Below are 19,563 nucleotides of genomic sequence, written 5' to 3' on the forward strand. Positions count from 1 at the left end.
AAGCACTTAACAAATACCATCACTATTATTACTGTGTGCAGAGCACTGTACAGTGATAATGTCCCTGTGAGAAAAGTAGCTTCTACTTAAATTTAGATTTGCGATGTGGTTTTCAATGTGTTCTGAGATGTGTTTGTAAGCATGAGGACTGACTGCAGATCTAATTTTGACTCTTAAAAAGTCCAGATTCAGATTCAAAAAATGACAGCAAGGGTCTTCCCTCTCCTGCCCCTGTAATCATCATTTTTGGAAGGTCACCTAAAAATTCACTGTTAAAGTAGGAACCTTCACCTAAAGGAGTAGCGAGTTCCATTTTTTGACAATTTTCTGCCTAGAACAACACTAAATTTCCATTGGAGGAATGTAAACTGATAAAGACTACTCAGAAATGAACATGCACTCAAGTACAACAAAACCAGATTCTCCACCCTCATCTTCCACACACACACACACACACACACACACACACACACACACACACAAACACACTTTCCCTTAAATCATATTTCACTCTCAGGACTTCTCCGCTAGATAAAGGAGAAGTTTAGTGGAACAACAAAAAAAAGAAATATTCAACAACCAAGCTGAGATCAAGTGTTTTCACCATTTTATCCAATTCTTTACTCTCAAATGAAGTACCAGCACTGCCTAGCTATGCTATGGTTAAATCTACACCAGATACATATAAATGGAGATGAAAAGTTTGAAGGATTACAGTCCTAATGATACTGCACTTGGATATTTTTGCTAGGACGGTGTCACAATTTAGCACAGCAGCAGTTAACACAATGTTTTGTTGCAAAACTGGATCCTCCCGTATGCTTCCTAATTACTCCAGAATTCTGTCCAATGGTCAGTTTTCATCTGTGGGCATTATGATCCTGTGCTCCCATCCTTCAATCTCTCCCCTCACACCTCAACTAACTTCTTTGAACCGTAGCGACTGCTTTGAGGCAACAGAAAGCAACAGCAAGCTAAGGGGAAAAGGGCTGAGGTAGATAAATCAATCAATTAATCTATAAATTGCATTTATTCAGCGCTTACTGTGTGCAGAGTGCAGTACTAATCGCTTGGGAGAGTACAATATAGCAAAGTTGGTAGAGACATATTCTCTTGCCCACAAGGAGCCTACAGTCTAGAGGGGGAAAAGTGAGTTATGGACATTTACATAAGGGCTGTGGGGCTGAAGGTGAGGAGAATAAAGGGTATAAACCCTAATGTGAGGGCAATGCAGAAGGAAGAGGGAATGGGGAAATGAGGGCTCAGTTGGGGAAGGCCTCTTGAAGGAGAAGCAATCTTATTAATAAGCTTTTGAAGGTGGGAAGAACGATGGTTTGTTGGATATGAAGGGGGAATGAGTTCCAGGCCAGAGGTATGTAGGGCACGGATGAGGATTCGGTGGCAAGATACACAAGATCAAGTTATGATGAGTAGGTTGGCACTAGAGGAATGAAGTGAACATGCTGGGTTGAAGCAGGAAATCGGGGAGGTAAGATAAGAGGGGACAGGGTGCATTAAAGCCGATGGTAAGGAGTTTGATGCAACCATTGGAGGTTTTTGAGGAGTGGGGAAACATGGACTGAACCTTTTTTCAGAAAAATGATCTGAGCAGCACAGTGAAGTATGGACTGGAGTGGAGAGAGACAGGAGTCTGGGAGGTCAGCGAGGAGGCTGATGCCGTAGTCAAGAGTAAATGTTTCAATGTCGGCAGTCTTAGGGTGGGCTTGAAATCAGGTCTGGTGGAAACCAGCTCCACAAACATTGATTTTGTTTGTACAATGCATAGCAGTCTGTTAACACTTGGTGGGCAGTAGTTTTAGGTTTGCTTCACAGTTCCAAGCCCAAAATAGATTCTTCTCCTGCAATATTACTTTCAGAATATCCTTTTGCCCCTTTTCATTTTTCTCTTTAGCCAGAGATAAAACAGAAACATACACCAAGAAGTCAACCAAGAGACATTCTGCTATTTAAATTTCAATCTATAACCCATTTTTATTACAATAATGAATTCCTATTTTAAATCATCAATTTCTAGACTGGACAACCTTCTTCAAAAAGGAAAGGAGATTTTTCTTTAATCTAGGTCAGAAGGCAAGGCATTTGAGGTAAACAATTTATTCTCCTTTGTAAAACTGAAATAAGGCTTTTTGGAATCGAAACAGGTATCAATCAATCAATTACATTTATTTAGTGCTTACTATGCGTAGAGCACTGTACTAAGCATTTGGGAGAGTACAATGCAACAGAATTGGCAGAAACGCTCCCTGCCCACAGCAAGGAATTAGGCAAGAGGAAATAATCGAGGCCACCAGGTCTTCAGCAGACCTTTTACATACTTACGATGACTAGGACTTTTCTTAGTTTCCCTAGTGTTTAGACTTGCATTAAAAAAATTCTTTAAAAATCACCATAGTCCTTTGAAAAACAAAAATAACACAGAAAGTTTCAAATTTGAGAAAACTTTGAACCAAGTCTATCTAAATGAGGTAGCTTTAAAAAGTAATGCTTTTTGAAAAGAGATTCCATGACTTTATCTGGATTTATATTTATTTACAAAAGTCTTCTAACATAGCATGGTTGCCCATGCCCTCCCAGAACAACTAAACTGCCATGCATAATTAAAATACATGGTATGCCCACTTATCCTCCAACAGAGTTTTTCTTCTTACAAAACACTCTGCATTAAGAAAAATTGGCGTTGTCATACTGCTGATCCTTTGTAACACTGCGCTCAAGCGACAAGCTGTTTCTTGGGACACTGAGGCATGCCATAGCTAAATAGGCTCATGCTGTTGGGTTAATATTCCTTAATTTCTAACAGTCTAGCCAAAACATAGAGTGGTGACAAGCACTATGACATAACTGGATGTATTAAACTCATTATAGAGCATAAATTCTATGATTGGACCAGGACATTTTTCTTCTTATTCTTAAGAATGTTCACTTAACAGTATTTATTGAGCACTTACTCAATGTAGAGCTTTATACTAAGTGCTTTGGAGAGTACAATAGGGTTGGTAGACACGATCCCTGTGTACAAGGAGCTTACCGTCTAGCGGGTTAGTAATTTAATATGAAAGAAACTTTGCGATGCTTTGAGGGTCACACACTGCCTGATCACAGAGAACCCCGCAACGAATTCCATCCCCTCCATCTTACCTCCTTCCCTTCCCCACAGCACCTGTATATATGTATATATGTTTGTACATATTTATTACTCTATTTATTTATTTATCTTACTTGTACATATCTATTCTATTTATTTTATTTTGTTCGTATGTTTGGTTTTGTTCTCTGTCTCCCCCTTCTTGACTGTGAGCCCACTGTTGGGTAGGGACTGTCTCTATGTGTTGCCGACTTGTACTTCCCAAGCGCTTAGTACAGTGCTCTGCACACAGGAAGAGCTCAATAAATATGATTGATTGATTGATTGAATTCTTAGTGCTTGCTAGTGAGGAAATGTGTTCTGTAGGTATAGCCAACTGGCATTTTTTAATTAATCACAGTTTTGAATAGAAAATAAGAGTGCCATAGAGAGAGGAAAGTAAGATTTCAACCACCACAAATCCAAGAGTAAGTATTCATTTTCAGTTGCAAACCTGATATCCGTAGCCCACTTTAGTAGTAATATTTAATGGCCAACTACTGGGTAAAAAGCACCACATTGAGCAAAGGGAAAGAAGCACATGGATGAGATATGGGTACGGTCTCTGGCCTGAGAAGGGGAGAAGGTGGTGGGGCAGGAGACACATAAGATGGAAAAATAATGAAAGACAAGGAGGATGATATCTTATGTGTTTTTTAAGGCACTTTAAAATCATCGATAAATTAATATTTTGATATTATTCTCTCTATTTAATGAACCAGGTGACCAGGATACAAACAGGTTAGATGAGTTACAGAAGATCATCTAGCCACTTGGTGTTGGTGTTACGATTTGAACTCGTGGGTTCCTGACATTTAACATTTGGGGTTATGACTTTCCCCTAAACCTATTCAGATGTAAAAAACACAATTATCCTAAATCCTGGATGCATATGACCTTCATCCACTACTGCCTCGGTGGCTTATCTTCAGCCTCCATTCTCTCCCCTCTCTAGTCCAAACTTCACACTGCCCAAATCATTCCTGTAAATGAACTGCAAATAATAAATATGGTATTTGTTAAGCACTTACTATGTGCCAAGCACTGTTCTAAGCACTGCTGTCTTCTTAGTCCTCAAAAACCTTCAAAGGTTGCCAATTCCGCTCCCCATCCAACATAAACTCTTGCCCAGTGTCTTTTGAGTTGTTTCCTTCTACTTATCCACTCTCCTCTCATTGCACCCCAGCTCACGATCATCATTCCTTTGGCTTGCAGCAGCACGCAACAGTTCTGTTTTAGCCTTTACCAGCTATTTCTTGATGTATGCCACTAGATCCGAGAGGTTCAGTCAAGGCTAGTGGATAGTGCCATACAAGCTATAAATTCACGCAGGCAAAGACTTGTAGATGAAGAAAAGTCTAACAGTAAAAACATCTTTGGAAAGAATGGCAAAAACATATATTTACAGATGTTTTCAAAACCACTTTTAAGAGGGCTGCTGTGTGTCTTTAAATGGAACGTGGGCACCTCTTATCTGAGTTATTTTAAATACAAACTCAATCAATAATGTCATATCTCAGACTACATGTCAAAATAAATTTCTGAAAACATACTCAGTTTGAACCACTCGTGTTGATTTGTTTGGAAGTCCACTGTACTCAGTAAATTATTTTTACTACACTTATAAAACGTGCAAAAGCCTAATATTTAAAATAGCAAACAAGTCTTTGTACCCAAGCTAAGCCTCTCTACACAGAGCTTTAGCTCAGAGTGAAATTTTATGGCTGAATCTTAAATGCTTGGGGTGGGGGGTGGGGGTGGGGAGAGGAGCACAAGAATGGAAATGCTAATATGGTCTTTGCTAGTGAACAAAAGCATTAGTAGTTGCTATTATAATGATAGGTCCTGACTTTTGCTCTCTCAAAGGGAAGAAAAAAACATATCAAATGCATTGAGTTTACTAGCAGCTGGGTGCTATTTGAAATACTGCAGTAATTTCAGGGGTGTATCTTACTTTTTTAGGAAAAAAAAGTAGTACTATCTTTCAGTGATGTTTCAACCCACGTGAACTGATGACACAAACAGAGCTTAAAATGGCTGTGATTCATCTTATGCTACAATCGTGCACAGAAGTGATGTATCCACTGTATCCGTGCCTTCAAAAGCTGTATAATTTAGATTCAGTTTCTTCTGCCCCCATTACGCATTAACTTTAGCTTCAACAAAACACAATCATCCACCTCCAAACCATCCTCCTACAAGCTGGAAGAGGAGGCATGCAGCGGGACTGCAGTGAATCAAAGACCGAGATTACAAAATACATGAAATTGGAAATCTTTCTTCTTATAAGATTATTGTAACACAAAATAACTTTTTGCTACATATATGCAAGTGCTTGTAGGATAAATCAAACGGTCATTTTATATTTTGCTAATTATGTACGCTCATTTATCCGATAAGGTTAAAATCAATTTTCCTTGGTTCATATGGCCATCCATTAAGTTAGATTCATCTTCTCTAACCCTCTAACAGCTCCAGCTTTATTACTTAACTTGACTGGTCTGATCAGGTCAAAGGGCCAGGAGGAGTATAACTCTCTACAAGCTCTAGACTGTAAGCTCCTTGTGGGCAGGGAACATGTCTACCAAGTCTGTTATATTCTACTCTCCCTAAGGCTTACTACAGTGCTCTGCACACTCAACAAATAAATACCACTGATTGATTGGTACTAGCTCAATTGCAGGCCTAACGAGAGGCTGCCAACTATTAAGGATTATATGTGGTAAATTTGTGACATAGATTACGGTTCACTACAGATTAAGCAAAATTCCACTCATTTAAGGCATCAGGCCAGTTTGATCTGAAGTGAACATGCTTTTTATTTGCTAAATCGCATTATGTGACTGACATTAAAAACACAGTTGTCTCCAAAATGAAAAAAGGCCCACATAATGACTTAAAATGTATAGACCAATAAATGATGCAGGGTTTATACCACTACCCTGTAATTATTTCTGACATTTTCCTTCTCCTTAACCAAAGCAAGCAAATCCTGAACAAGAAATGCAAATATACCTGTTTTCCTCCAGTCACAAGCCTAAAATAAGGACTGAAGACATCCTTTACTTTCTTAGGAGTGGTTGCAGGTCTCAATTCCAAAGAACAAGCAACCAGAACCCTCACCCCCCACCTCCTCTTCCCTCTTCTCTGCTATAAAGTTCTAGGTAGATTATGTAAATTTCTTCCATCCAAAAATATCACCAGGGATTTTAAGAAGGTAAAAGGAAGGGGAGAAAGCTTCAGATTCCAAAAATGCTTCAAGTTCTACAGGATAAGTCTCTCCCCCCTAGTCTTTGGCTCTCTTCTTGCTCTCAAGTGGCAACTGTTACGTATACTCCTCCTGAGGCCATGTGGAGATGGTAGTTCCCTTTGGTCAAAACTGCACTACCTTGGTTGGGGTGACAAAGACCTCCTATATAGAAAGGGAGCTTGACACAAATTTATGTTGTGGAGCAGATTTGATTAAACCTTTTTTCAAAAAGAATTCAGAAGTGATAAGCCATTTAAATTTCTGCAGCAATTCTCACTTTGTAGTCTATTATTATTATTATTATTATTATTACTGTTATATTTATTAGGCACTTACTGTGTGTCAAGCACTGCTCTAAGCACTGGGTAAAATACAAGTAAATCAGGTTGGACACAGTCCCTGTCCCACATGGGTCTCACAGTCTAAACAGGAGGGGGGACTGGCATTTAATCCTCCTTTTACAGTTAGGGAAACTGAGGCAAAGAGAAGTTAAGTGATATGCCCCAGGTCACATCGTAAGCAATTGGCAGAGCCAAGATTAGAACCCAGGTACCCTGATTCCCAGGCCTCTGCTCTTTCTACTAGGCCATGCTGCTTCTCAGCAACAGTAACTAATGTTAATAACAACAATGATGTTCTGAATATCGGATATTTCCTACGCAAAACTATCAACACATGTCTTTCACATATATGACTCACATATATATTTCACTAATTTATCCTCACAGCATTCCTTCAAGGTAGACAGAAGGTAGGGATTTTTTTGTTGAAATAGCAGTACAATCCTCTGGAGGAGGGTGAACTCTCTTTACAGCTTGGAAATCCTATGCTTCAATACGATGAAAATCTGAAAGAAGCGAGGTTTAAAATCATTCCATTTTGGTGAATCAAATGGGCCCCATGTTTGTTAGCCCAATATTTGATCCTCAAAACAAGACTTGCAACTCATGGATGTGTTCCTATGGCAGCATGCTGAAACTGCAAAAAAAAAAATTGTATCTGTGCTTAGTTAAACATGGCCAGATGATCAGGGTTGTGCTCACGAGAAATGCTTAAACAATGGAAGAGTATGGCTCTGTCGCTGTCATAAAACAATCCCCAGAGGAGATGGGTTCAGGGTTCCTAGCCCTACATTACTCCCCATTGTCAGCAGGCATCCTCTGAATTCAAAGCAAATTTCCAATTCACGGAGGGCTAAATTGTCAGGAGAGGACCCAGGACTCTAGAGCAAAGAAAACAATCCTGTACCAGTTTTAGACTTATCTGTGCTTTCTGCAGGACCAACCTCTGATAGCTAAGCCATTTTCACTTGCTCAGTCCTTAAAAACATGCAAAGTTTGAAACCCAATCAGAACTCATTGCTCTACCCCATAAATTTCAGCCAAGATTTGTGATTTTTTAAAAAAACAGTTAATGTCAAAGTGCTACTACCAAGCAATACGAAAAACATCAAAACACAACAGAGTCTACACTTCCCTCCATGCAGAGGCAAAAACACTTGGTTATTTTACAGGAGCTGAACATACTGGAAAGTGACAAAGAGAAGAATACACTATGAGACTTATGAGACTTATAGCTGTTATAAGCAGGACTTTCAATTCCCAAGACCCACTGAGAAAAAAGCCAGGGACTAGTAGTGGTTCTGCAGCTTTCAGAATTGGACTGTAAATAGCCAGATAATTAATTGTTATTTTGAGTTAACTCTTTTTAGACAATTACTCTGCATAAAATGGCATGCATCACCATTTGATTAGATCACAACACGCTTGTCAGAAAAGTGATGTAAGTGAGACATCTTTAAACGCGCTAAATAAAGGCGCCCTTTCTTGTTATAGAAATCACCTTAGCTCAAATCAAGTTTGAGGAGCTGTACTTCTTTCACTGAAGAACTGCAGACAGGAATCTCAAGATTGCTTTCACCCCAACCAGTTATTCCAAATTCTCTGAGTGGCGGGGGAGGGATATTAAAAACTCATAGCCGTCGTTTTAATCTCCAACATAGGCAGGATGCACTACGCTACTTAAGCAGAAATTGAGATGGGAGGAACTTAGGGGAAGCAGGCCAACCCTCTCCAATGGTATACCAATGCTGTCCCCAGCCCATCTTACTTTTGCCCCCAAAAGATGATGTAAAGGTTTGTTTGAATTCTAAGGACACAGCCAAAGTGACTTATATAACAGAGGCCCACAGTAGCAGCACCTTTGGGAAAGGGATGATGCTAACATTCCTTCATTCATTCAGTCATATTTATTAAGCACTTATTGTGTGCAGAGCACTGTACTAAGCGCTTGGGAAAGCACAATACAGCAATAAAGAGTGACAATCCCTGCCCACCACGGGCTCACATAGCTAAGGATGGGAAGCAGGCAACTGACCAGCCTTCTGCATTTAGAAATGTTTTGAATGATTTGTTTGTCCCAGGGGTATTACGTGTCTCCGCTAAAAGAGCATCAGAATGTGAAGATACCTGTACTTATATAGAGATATGTATATATGAAATATGTATACCCCCACATGCACATATGCACACAAACACAGGTGCTCTATTTAGCAAGTATTAATTTACAGTAAGTGTCGGAATGTATTAAGCTCTCATACGGGAAAGCATAGTAAATTTTTCAATGTGAAAATTAACTCGGCATCTAAGTTTGGATTGTAGTACTGGAATTTTTTTTTTAAAAAAGGACAGAAAAGCATTTACCACTTAAAAATAAATAACACACCACGGGTATGTTTAGCCCCATTAATGGATTTATGTTTGTTGAATTTTAAAGCCTCGTAACTGACTGGGTGTCATTTCATCTGCTAGATTAAAATCACTTAGTGAATATTGTATTGTTCACTGTTCTCGCTGTCATTTCAGCGTTTAGAGCCTTACTACTTCTTCTGCTGGCTAGCTCACCAGCTAATGAAACCTAGCACAGAAGCAGCTGCCTGAATCTATGTCGAACTGCATCTGGCACCCATCTATCTTCCAGCCATCTAAATTCACCTCTGAAATCATACAAAAGCAGCCGCAGAACTCCCTGCAGCCACTTCAACACACCAGTCTTTGTCTCATCAAGCCTGTTAAGCGATTTACAGCAATTTATTTTTAATTTGCTTCATATTTTACAGTGGCAGCTTTTCAAAAGAAGGGGAGAAGTTAAAAAAAAAAATCCCAAGAAAATAAAGATCTTTTTAAAAAAAAAAAAACTCCTGTGAAGATTTGGTAGACTATCATTAAACCAGTTTTGGCTGAAGCTGTGTGTTTAGGGGTTTGCCAATGGAGACACACTGGTGCCTGCAGCACTCAGACAGGGAGGGGAGGCTGCTGTACAATTCTTGAATTGTTGTATGGTTATTAAATATGCTGTAGTACAAATACCCACCAGGGCTAAAGGTTTTCAGTATACCCGCTCTGTGAGTAATCAAAAATACTGGTTTAACAGGTAAACAACGCGCAGCTGAATTTAAAAAAATACAAAATAGAACCTTAACTTGGGATTTTTCTCCTTTTTATTTTCCTGAAGGAGTGCGCAATTAAAGCCATTTTTCCATTTATCAATAAAATGAAATTGATTGGATCGCTTTCAGTGTTCTGGCTTGATTCCTGTCCCCAGGTAATCGAGACAGTGCCTTTTAAGGGAGTGAGATTTTCTTCGCCTGCTCAGAATGAGACTAAGTAAAAGGGAAAAGCAAAGGGGTGTTAAGACCTATGGCTCCAGTGGTAAAGCCAAACCATAGGTTGGTAACTAGGGCTAATTTAGTGCCTCATTCACTAATGTGTGAAAATGAAATTTGTCTCATGAGGTGCTTTCCCATCCCCATGAGAGAATGGCTTTTTAAAACTCTACTTTGTAAAAGTAAGTTTTGCGTTTGTCAAGGAGATGGATCCTCGTGGTCAAATTTCTTCCTTCCACTGTGGCTCATACCCATATGGACCCTTACAAAGGCAAGGCAGTGACCAGGCATTGGATGCCGCGCTGTCCCTGTCACCGTGTCCGTGTGGAGTACTCAGCGTGCTGAAGCCTACCCAAGGTTTGACCCTTCTCTTCCCAGGCCGCCCGGCTGGTGCCAGTGTCAGTCCTATATCTCCACATTTGCAATCAGCAGTTCAGGTTGTGGTGCTTTTTCATTTGCACCCGATCAGGAAAACCCAGAATGAAGACACCAGTGTGCTTAAGCTCACAATGCTAGTGAAGGATCTCGGGTTCCATCTTAACCACTACACCTCCTGGACTCCATGTGGAGAAAAAAGTTCACTGTTCTTTGTAGGAATCTAGATGATTTATCCCTCTAAACTATAAGACCGCTGTGGGCAGGGAACGAGACTACCGACTCTGTTATACTGAACTTTACCAGGCATTTACTACTAGCAAATGCTTAGTACAGTGCTCTGCACAAAGTGCTTAATAAATATGATTGCGCCCGATCAGGAAAACCCAGAATGAAGACACCAGCGTGCTTATGTTCACAATGCTAGTGAAGGATCTCGGGTTCCATCTTAACCACTCCACCTCCTGGACTCCATGTGGAGAAAAAAGTTCACTGTTCCTTGTAGGAATCTAGATGACTTATCCCTCTAAACTATAAGACCGCTGTGGGCAGGGAACGAGACTACCTACTCTGTTACACTGAACTTTACCAGGCATTTACTACTAGCAAATGCTTAGTACAGTGCTCTGCACAAAGTGCTTAATAAATACGATTGAATGAATGTATTATTGCTCTGCACGGAGTAAGTACTCAATAAATATGACTGATGGATTTATACTTAATTGCCACTGAAATACTCTTTGATATTTTTGTAACAGAAGCTTCAGTCCTCTTTAGACCAGGGGCAGGTTTTTATCAGTATTATTTTATATTGTTATATTATACTCTTTCAAGATGATGATGATGATGGTATTTGTTAAGTGCTTTCTATGTGTCAAGCACTGTTCTAATCCCTGGGGTAGATGCAAGGCAAGCAGTTTGGATGTAGTCCCTGTTCTGCATGGGACTCACAGTCTTAATCCCCATTTTACAAATGAGGTAACTGAGGCAGAGAGAAGTTACATGGCTTGCCCAAGGTCACACAGCAGACAAGGGGCAGAGCAGGGATCTGAACCCAGGTCCTTCTTATTCCCAGACCCGTGCTCTATCCACTACACCACACTGCTGCCAAGAGCTTGGTATTAGTGCTCTGCACAACAGTAAGAGCTCAATAAATACGATTGATTACTGTATTACTGTATTTGTTAAGTGCTTACTATTTCTCAAGCACTGTTCTAAGCACTGGGGTAGATACAAGTTAATCAGGTTGGACATAGTGCCTGTCCCACATGGGGTTCACAGTCTAAGTAAGAGGGAGAACAAGTATTTAATCCCTATTTTACAGTAAAAACAGGCACAGAAAAGTTGTGAGTAGCTCAAGGTCACACAGCAAGCAATTGGCAGAGCAAGATTAGACCTTGGGATCTCTGATTCTCAGGCCCAAGCTCTTTCCCCTAAGCCATGCTGCTTCTAATTCTCCTGATTCAAGCATTTTTATCCACCTCAACTACTGCATCAGCCTCCTTACTGACCTCCCTGTCTCCTGCCTCACCCTTCTCCAGCTCTTATAACACTGTTGCCCATATCACTTTCCAAAAAAAAAAAAAAAATTCAATCTATAGCTCCCCATTCCTCAAAAATTTCCAATAATTACTCATCCACCTCTGCATCAAAATCCTTATCAGCTTTTAAGCACTCAATCAACTCTCCCCCTCTTATCTTATCTTACTGATCTCCTACTACAACCCAACCCACACACTTAGCTCCTCTTAAGGACAACTCATTTACTTCCCTATGTACCAGCAACAGTCTTTCAGTGCTTTTGCTTAAACTACGGGGTTTATTTGCTAACTTGGGGCCAACTACATAAACGCAAATACACAGCATGCCACCGGCAAGATGTGAAAATGTCTTCAGTCACATTAGTGATGTCAACAATAATAAGCAAATGTATCATGAGGGCAGGGATTGTGTATACCATCTCTGTTGTTTTGTACTTTTCCAAGCATTTAGTACAGTGCTCTGTACACAGTAAATGCTCAAAACAATTGATTAATTGATCATGGTTTAAAGTTTGGAACATAAATGCCATACACTAGGTAAAATACCCAAATCTTCGGGCCCTGAACATCAAGTAACAAGAGTCCCCAGCTCCTTGCAATTTGGGCAGCTTGCATGGGTGCATGGGTAGAGGCAGTTTTGATGTCTGTCTCCCCCCTTCTAGACTGTAAACCTGGTGTGGGCAGGGATTGTCCCTATTGCTGAATTGTACTTTCCAAGTGCTTAGTACAGTGCTCTGCACACAGTAAGCGCTCAAAAAATGTGACTGAATGCATGAAATTATTGAAGAAGAAGAGATGAAACAGTACCCAGACTGTGATTCACATTTAAAGTTCTGTTCCAAAAGTTATTCTGCCAAGGATCTTTAGGAAAGTCTAAATTTGAACAGATCTTTCAAGTTTTATTTCAAAGTCTGCCATCAGTCAATCAATCAATGACATTTATTGGCTGCTCACTGTGCACAGAGCACTGGACTAAGCACAGAGAAAAGTGCAACCTTCTCGCTGTGCCTCGTTCTCTGAAAGCTCACCTCCTCCAGGAGGCCTTCCCTGCTCTCCCTCTCTCCCAATCGCCCCCACTTGCTCCCTCTGCTCTACCCCTCTCCCCAACCCACAGCACTTGTGTGTACATACGTACATATTTATAATTCTATTGATTGTATTAATGATTCATTCAATCATATTTATTGAGCACTTACTGTGTGCAGAGCACTGTACTAAGCACTTGGGAAGTACAAATCAGCAACATATAGAGATGGTCCCTACTCAACAATGGGCTCACAGTCTAGAAGGGTGAAACAGACAACAAAACAAGTAGGCAGGTGTCAATGCCATCAGAATAAATAGAATTACAGCTATATGCACATCATCAATAAAATAGAGTAATAAATATGTACAAATGTACACAAGTTCTGTGGTGGGGGGAAGGGGGCAAGGCAGGGGGAGGGGACCGATGGGGGGAGGAGGAGGAGAGGAAACGGAGGGGGTTCAGTCTGGGAAGGCGTCCTGGAGGAGGTGGGCTCTCAGTAGGGCTTTGAAGGGAGGAAGAGAGCTAGTTTGGCGGATGTGTGGAGGGAGGGCATGCCAGGCCAGAGGTAGGACGTGGGCCAGGGGTCGACGGTGGGACAGGTGAGAACGAGGCACAGTGAGGAGGTTAGCAGCAGAAGAGCAGAGTCTGCGGGCTGGGCTGTAAAGGAGAGAAGGGAGGTGAGGTAGGAGGGGGGCGAGGTGATGAAGAGCTTTGAAGCCGAGAGTGAGGAGTTTTTGCTTGATTCGAAGGTTGACAGGCAACCTCTGGAGATTTTTGAGGAGGGGAGTGACATGCCCAGAGCGTCTCTCTACAAAGATAATCCGGGCAGCAGAGTGAAATATAGACTGAAGCGGGGAGAGACAGGAGGATGGGAGATCAGAAAGGAGGCTGATGCAGTAATCAAGTCAGGATAGGGTGAGAGATCGCACATAGTAAGTGCTTAATAAATGCCATCATCATCATCATCATTATTATTATTATTATCATTATTATTATTATCATTATTATTATTATTGAACCAGCAAGGTAGCCGTTTGGATGGAGAGGAAAGGGCAGATAATAATAATAATAATGATGGCATTTATTAAGCACTTACTATGTGCAAAGCACTGTTCTAAGCGCTGGGGAGGTTACAAGATGATCAGGATATCCCCCGGCGGGGGGTTCACAGTCTTAATCCCCATTTTACAGATGCAGTAACTGGGGCACTGAAAAGTTAAGTGACTTGCCCAAGGTCACACAGCTGACAATTGGCGGATCAGGATTTGAACCCATGACCTCTGACTCCAAAGCCCATGCTCTTTCTACTGAGCCACGCTGTAGATCTTGGTGATGTTGCAGAGGTAAGACTGGCAGGTTTTGGTGATGGATTGGATGTGTGGGGTGATGAGAGAGCGGAGTGAAGGATGACACCAAGGTTGCGGGCTTGTGAGACGGGAAGGATGGTAGTGCCGTCTACAGTGATGGGAAAGTCAGGGAGAGGACAGGGTTTGGGAGGAAAGATAAGGAGCTCAGTCTTGGACATGTTGAGTTTTAGATGGCGGGCAGAAATCCCAATGGAGATGTCGTGAAGGCAGGAGGAGATAAGAGCGTTGGAGGGAGGAAGAGAGAACAGGGGTGGAGATGTAGATTTGGGTGTTATCAGCATAGAGATGATAGTTGAAGCTGTGGGAGCGAATGAGTTCACCAAGGGAGTGAGTATAGATGGATGGGTACATATCTGTAATTCTATTCATTTATATTGATGCTTGCTTACTCGTTTTGATGTCTGCCTTCCCCCTTCTAGACTCTGAGCCTATTGTGGGCAAGGATTGTCTCTGTTGCTGAAATGTACCTTCCAGCGCTTAGTACAGTGCTCCGCACACAATAAGCGCTCAATAAATACGGTTGAATTAATGAATGTATGAATGTAATACAATAGTTGGTAGGCATGATCCTTGCTCTCAAGGATAATACAAACCGTCCTTTTATGCTCCCAATGTTAATTTTAAATGCATCTCCTACATGAATCCTCTCCAAATCAGTGGGCATTCATTGAGTGGCTTCTATACCTCCCTTCAAGAAACAGAAGAAAGGTAGCCTTGCATCTACCTTAGCAGGTAGCCCTACCTGCTAAGAAGTCATTTTCGGGGGGCTAGAAAGGCAGAGTCCAGAGTCCACACTTCTTTTCTTATGCAATGTGCCCCAGTAACTCCCTCCCCTCCCCCATCTTAGTAGGGGTTCATTCTTCTGGTGTCCTACCGGATTGTGAAATCCTAAGGAAGGCATGGTTCTTCTGTCAATTCCCCTGGGATTAACTGTTCCTTTCCTGAGATGGGGGAGGAATTCTCACAAGGGATTTCACAACTCTGCAAACAATTTAGGGTGAATTCTAAATCCTGAATGCGACCATGAATGGTGAGAGTAGAGCAGAGATTTTCCACCCTCAACACCCCAGAAGAGAAGGGGATAGAGAGCGTGTATCGTGGCTTACCCGGGGCTCAATACCAGCACCTCTGGATAAGGGCACGGGACTTGCTCTGCAGTCTCGGAACCTTTGAACAGTGCCCTGGCATCTCTTAGGTTCATTCAATCATATCTCTTGAGTGCTTACTGCATGCAGAGCACTGTATTAAGCGCTAAGGTTCACACTCTTAGCTTAAAGTGAACAGTGCTTCTAGGACCAAGCCCTGTCATGGTTCCCTGAGGCTACAGCTGTTAGCACCGCCTGCAGCTTTTGGTCCCAGAAACTTCCATTCCTCAAAATCCACCCCTAGACTGAGGGCTGAGTGGACTGATTTGGCCAGTATTCAGGACTCCAGCAACTCCCCCAGGGCAAATTAAGCACTGGGTAGCCCCAGAAAAGCAACAGCTAAGTGAAATAAAGCAGCTGACACCCAGGTCTCTCTGGGAAGATGACGAGATAACAGAAGGTGAAAGGCTTATGGTCCACTTACCAAAGAGGAGCAGAAAACCCAGGAGACCCTAGGGGATGAACTTAAAAAAGAAGGTTACATTGCAAACACTTGCCTTGGGGAAAGAAAAGTCTGGGTTCCAAAGTGATGAATGATGGAAAGCTCACATATTTAGAAAATTCACCCATCCCCAAGGAGATAAAATCTGCCAATGGAACCTTTCTGTTAGGAGCTGCAGGGAAAGCAATGCTTATGGAATTACCAAAGAGTAACTCTGGGAAGAGTTGTTTGCTTGATTGGAAATGAGTGGAAGCTAGCTGGGCTGGGAAGAAGCAACTGGGAAGGAGGCTGGGGTACCATGAGGAAAGGTTCATACAGAACACATGCAGGCCTGAATTCAAGAAAGAAGAACTCGTCTCTGCTCATAATCAGTGTGAGAAGCAGCACGGGCCTGAAGTCATAAGATCTGGGTTCTAATTCCAGCTCTGCCAACTTACCTGCTGTATGGCCTTAGGCAAATCACTTACCTTCTCTGTGCCTCAGTTTCCTCAACTGCAAAGTGAGGATTCAATACTGTTCTCCCTCCTATCTAAGCTGTGAAGCCCCATGTACGGCAGAGACCTTGTCCAATCTGATTAATCTGTTATCTACTACAGCCCTTAGCCTAGTGCCAACTTGCCAACTTGTACTTCCCAAGCACTTAGTACAGTGTTCTGCACACAGTAAGTGTTCAATAAATACGATTGAATGAATGAATGAATGAATGAATGGTGCTTTACACAGTAGGCACGTGACAAATACTATTTAAAAAATTACTTTAGCAAGATTTTGAGAATTACAACGTCCACTAGACTCTGCCCACTGTGGCATTGGAATTCACAAGCATTATTCCTGTTCACTTCTAAGGCAGACAATCGGAGCAAAGGGGGAAAAGTCACACTACTCTTGGGGCTCTATCATCCTATAGCTCTCCTTCCCGGGTTCTACGAAATTTTCTCACATGGTTCAGCTGTCCAGTACAACTGACTAACTGTGGAGAAAAGTGCCTGCACTCATGGAAGGCAATTTGCAAAGGATTCCTGTTGATTATGTAATTCCCACCACTCCTCCACCGTCCTTTTAAAACCTCGGGAGCTTAGCGACACTTGCAGAATTATTGAAGACCTATTTGAAGTCTGACAGGAATTCTCTACTTCAACTCATTGTTAAAATGGTCTCTTTTCCTCTGAGAATATATGTGAGTTAATCTATGCATCCCTCCTAGGCATTAATTCATTCACAACATTTATTTACCCTCCACTGAACTGGAATTGTGGGAAATTGAAATAAAAAAAATGAGGCCCTGCCCTCAAGGATTTTACAGTCTATGAGGACGACAGTCTTACATAAAGAGGCAACATACAAGTAGCTGAAAATTTCAACTGGCAGGTAAAAAATGTTTTATATATATCTTCAACCAAACTAAGCATATATGCAGGATTTGCAGTAAACAACTAAACTATATGTCAAAACAAACCCACAGTAAGTGCAAGTTCTTACTAAAAAGAATTGTACAAATATCATATTTGCCTAATTTGAGGAAGAGATGCACTTTTTGGAAAAAGATGTTTTGTTTAAGAGTAGTAGGTGTAGGAGCAGTTATTAAACATCCATTTGGTGGGATGATTGTACTAGGCTTTGTGAGATGACTGTACTAGGCTCCTGGGGCACATCGAATAACAAAGTGACATGATTTTTAACCACAAAGAGTTTACACTCTAATGGGGAGGACGAGAGGCAGCAAAACTGCTTAGTTTCTTTGAAACCAGATTTCTGAACAATTCAGACATTTTCACTTGCTGAATAATTTTTAAAGGTTGTTGTTTAGAGGGTAGCAATAGTATTTATTAAGTGTTTACTGTGTGCAGAGCACTGTACAAGCATTGGGAAACGGTATTCACGTAGGAATTATACAAAGACCCTGTCCCTCAAGGAGTTCACAGTCCAAATGTACATTTTAGTGCTTTCTTTTGAAACAGGATAGTTCCAGAAACTGCCCTTAATAGTCAATAAATAAGTGCTTCATTATCTACAACCAACCAAGACAATTTCTCATACTATATTTTTTCTTGTGTAAATTGTCAATTTGTTTTGCCATGAAGTTGCAGATAATGCTAAAACAGAGAACCATAATCAACAATAAAGCACTAAGGAAATAATGAAAAAAATGGAATGCAAGGGCACTGTACACATATTTATGACACAGAATATCTTGTTCAATTAAGAACAAACTGTTAGACACCTACAGCAGTTTCCAAAACTCTTGGAAACAGTTTATTCACCTGTGGGATGACCAAGCACACACTTGGTCAAAATATTAATCTGAATGATATTCCTATATCTGGTTTCAGGGTTCTGATTCCCCTCATCCAGGCACATTACATTATTAAATTCACTGGTGTTCAGTCCACTTTTGGTAAAAAAAAAAAGCAAACTAATAAAAATTACTAACACACTGTTGACAAAAGGCTGTGTGCATGAGTCTGAAGCCAGGTCCACAGGATAAAATGAACTTCAAATTGGATGTATCGGCCATCAATTCAAAAGTACACCATTTTCCATCAGGACTGTTCTAATCTGTTATATACTACAAGGTAAAAGAAATGACAATTTGAAGAAAATAAATCCTCAAACACTATGTTTCTTAATGGCAGAGATGCCTGCAGCTTCACTGTCTAAAGAACGGAGGGGTGGGGTTGGGATAAGCTATGACAGATTTCTGTCATGTCTATTTGATCACCTGAAAGCTGCTTCTGATCATAGAGCTGGATTTATTTTGGTTATATGATGATGATGTCTTCAAGCGGGCCATCTCATTGGCCCTAGAGGACCTCATCAATCCTTAACTGCTCTCATTATTTTTCAACTAATATGCTGATTCTTCTTATCTGTTAAGAGGTGCGACGTCAGCCATCAGCAAAGCAGAGAATTGACTCGCTTGTCACTCTAGTCCTCATTCTGAAAGGAAATGTTGACAACTTTGCTTTCCCTTTTTGCTTAAGCAGAAGTATCTTTCCCCTTCGCTTTCTTTCATATCAACAGAAGGCAAGAACTCACTCCTCAAAATCTCATCAGCATCAGCCAAAAGGGAAAGGGAGTAAGATTTGGGGCTGGGGAGAAAAGCTGACGGTCTTTCCATCAGGCAGCCATACTGATATCAAGTTTCCCTAGGTGGAATCTGAAATGGGAATGGTGTTTGTTGTATGCTGCCTCTGCCACCATCAACTTGGTGTGTTCAGGGCAATTCCCACAGACACTGGATGCTAAAGGTTAGGTTTGCTCATGTTGCTATTGTGGTGACCTCACATTTGATTTCACCCCAAATCCCATGTTTAGAGTAGGTTACTAGGCTTCTTTCTGTGGCCTTCTACTTCAAACTACTAAATTCCCCGGCTTGACTGTGAGCTCTTTTTTTTTAATGGTATTTCCCAAAGCACTTACTAAGTGCCAGGCACTCTACTAGCCCTGGAACAGCTACAAGATAATCAGGTTGAACACCGTCCCTGTCCCACATAGGGCTCAGCGTTTTAATCCCCATTTTACAGATGAGGTAACAAGCACAGACAAGTTAAATGACTTGCCCAAGGTCACACTGCAGAAAAGCGGCAAAGTAGGGATTACAACCTGA

At 41.2% G+C, this 19,563-nt stretch overlaps 1 protein-coding gene across 3 annotated transcripts in view; it reads right to left on the minus strand.

Annotated features, from left to right (window-relative positions):
- The window catches only part of SERTAD2 (SERTA domain containing 2), a 127,217-nt gene that overhangs the window by 52,536 nt on the left and 55,118 nt on the right, over positions 1–19,563 (minus strand). For 2 of the 3 annotated variants that reach the window (XR_005452289.1, XM_038751169.1), the window contains exon 1: positions 7,095–7,216. The exons of the other annotated variant lie outside the window; for it this stretch is intronic. The gene's annotated coding sequence lies outside the window, so the exon portion shown is untranslated. Of the gene's footprint in view, positions 1–7,094; positions 7,217–19,563 lie in introns of those variants that run through there. 3 annotated transcript variants of the gene reach the window in all.

Source organism: Tachyglossus aculeatus, chromosome 9, assembly GCF_015852505.1.
Source record: "Tachyglossus aculeatus isolate mTacAcu1 chromosome 9, mTacAcu1.pri, whole genome shotgun sequence".
In the NCBI taxonomy this organism is placed as follows: Eukaryota; Metazoa; Chordata; class Mammalia; order Monotremata; family Tachyglossidae; genus Tachyglossus; species Tachyglossus aculeatus.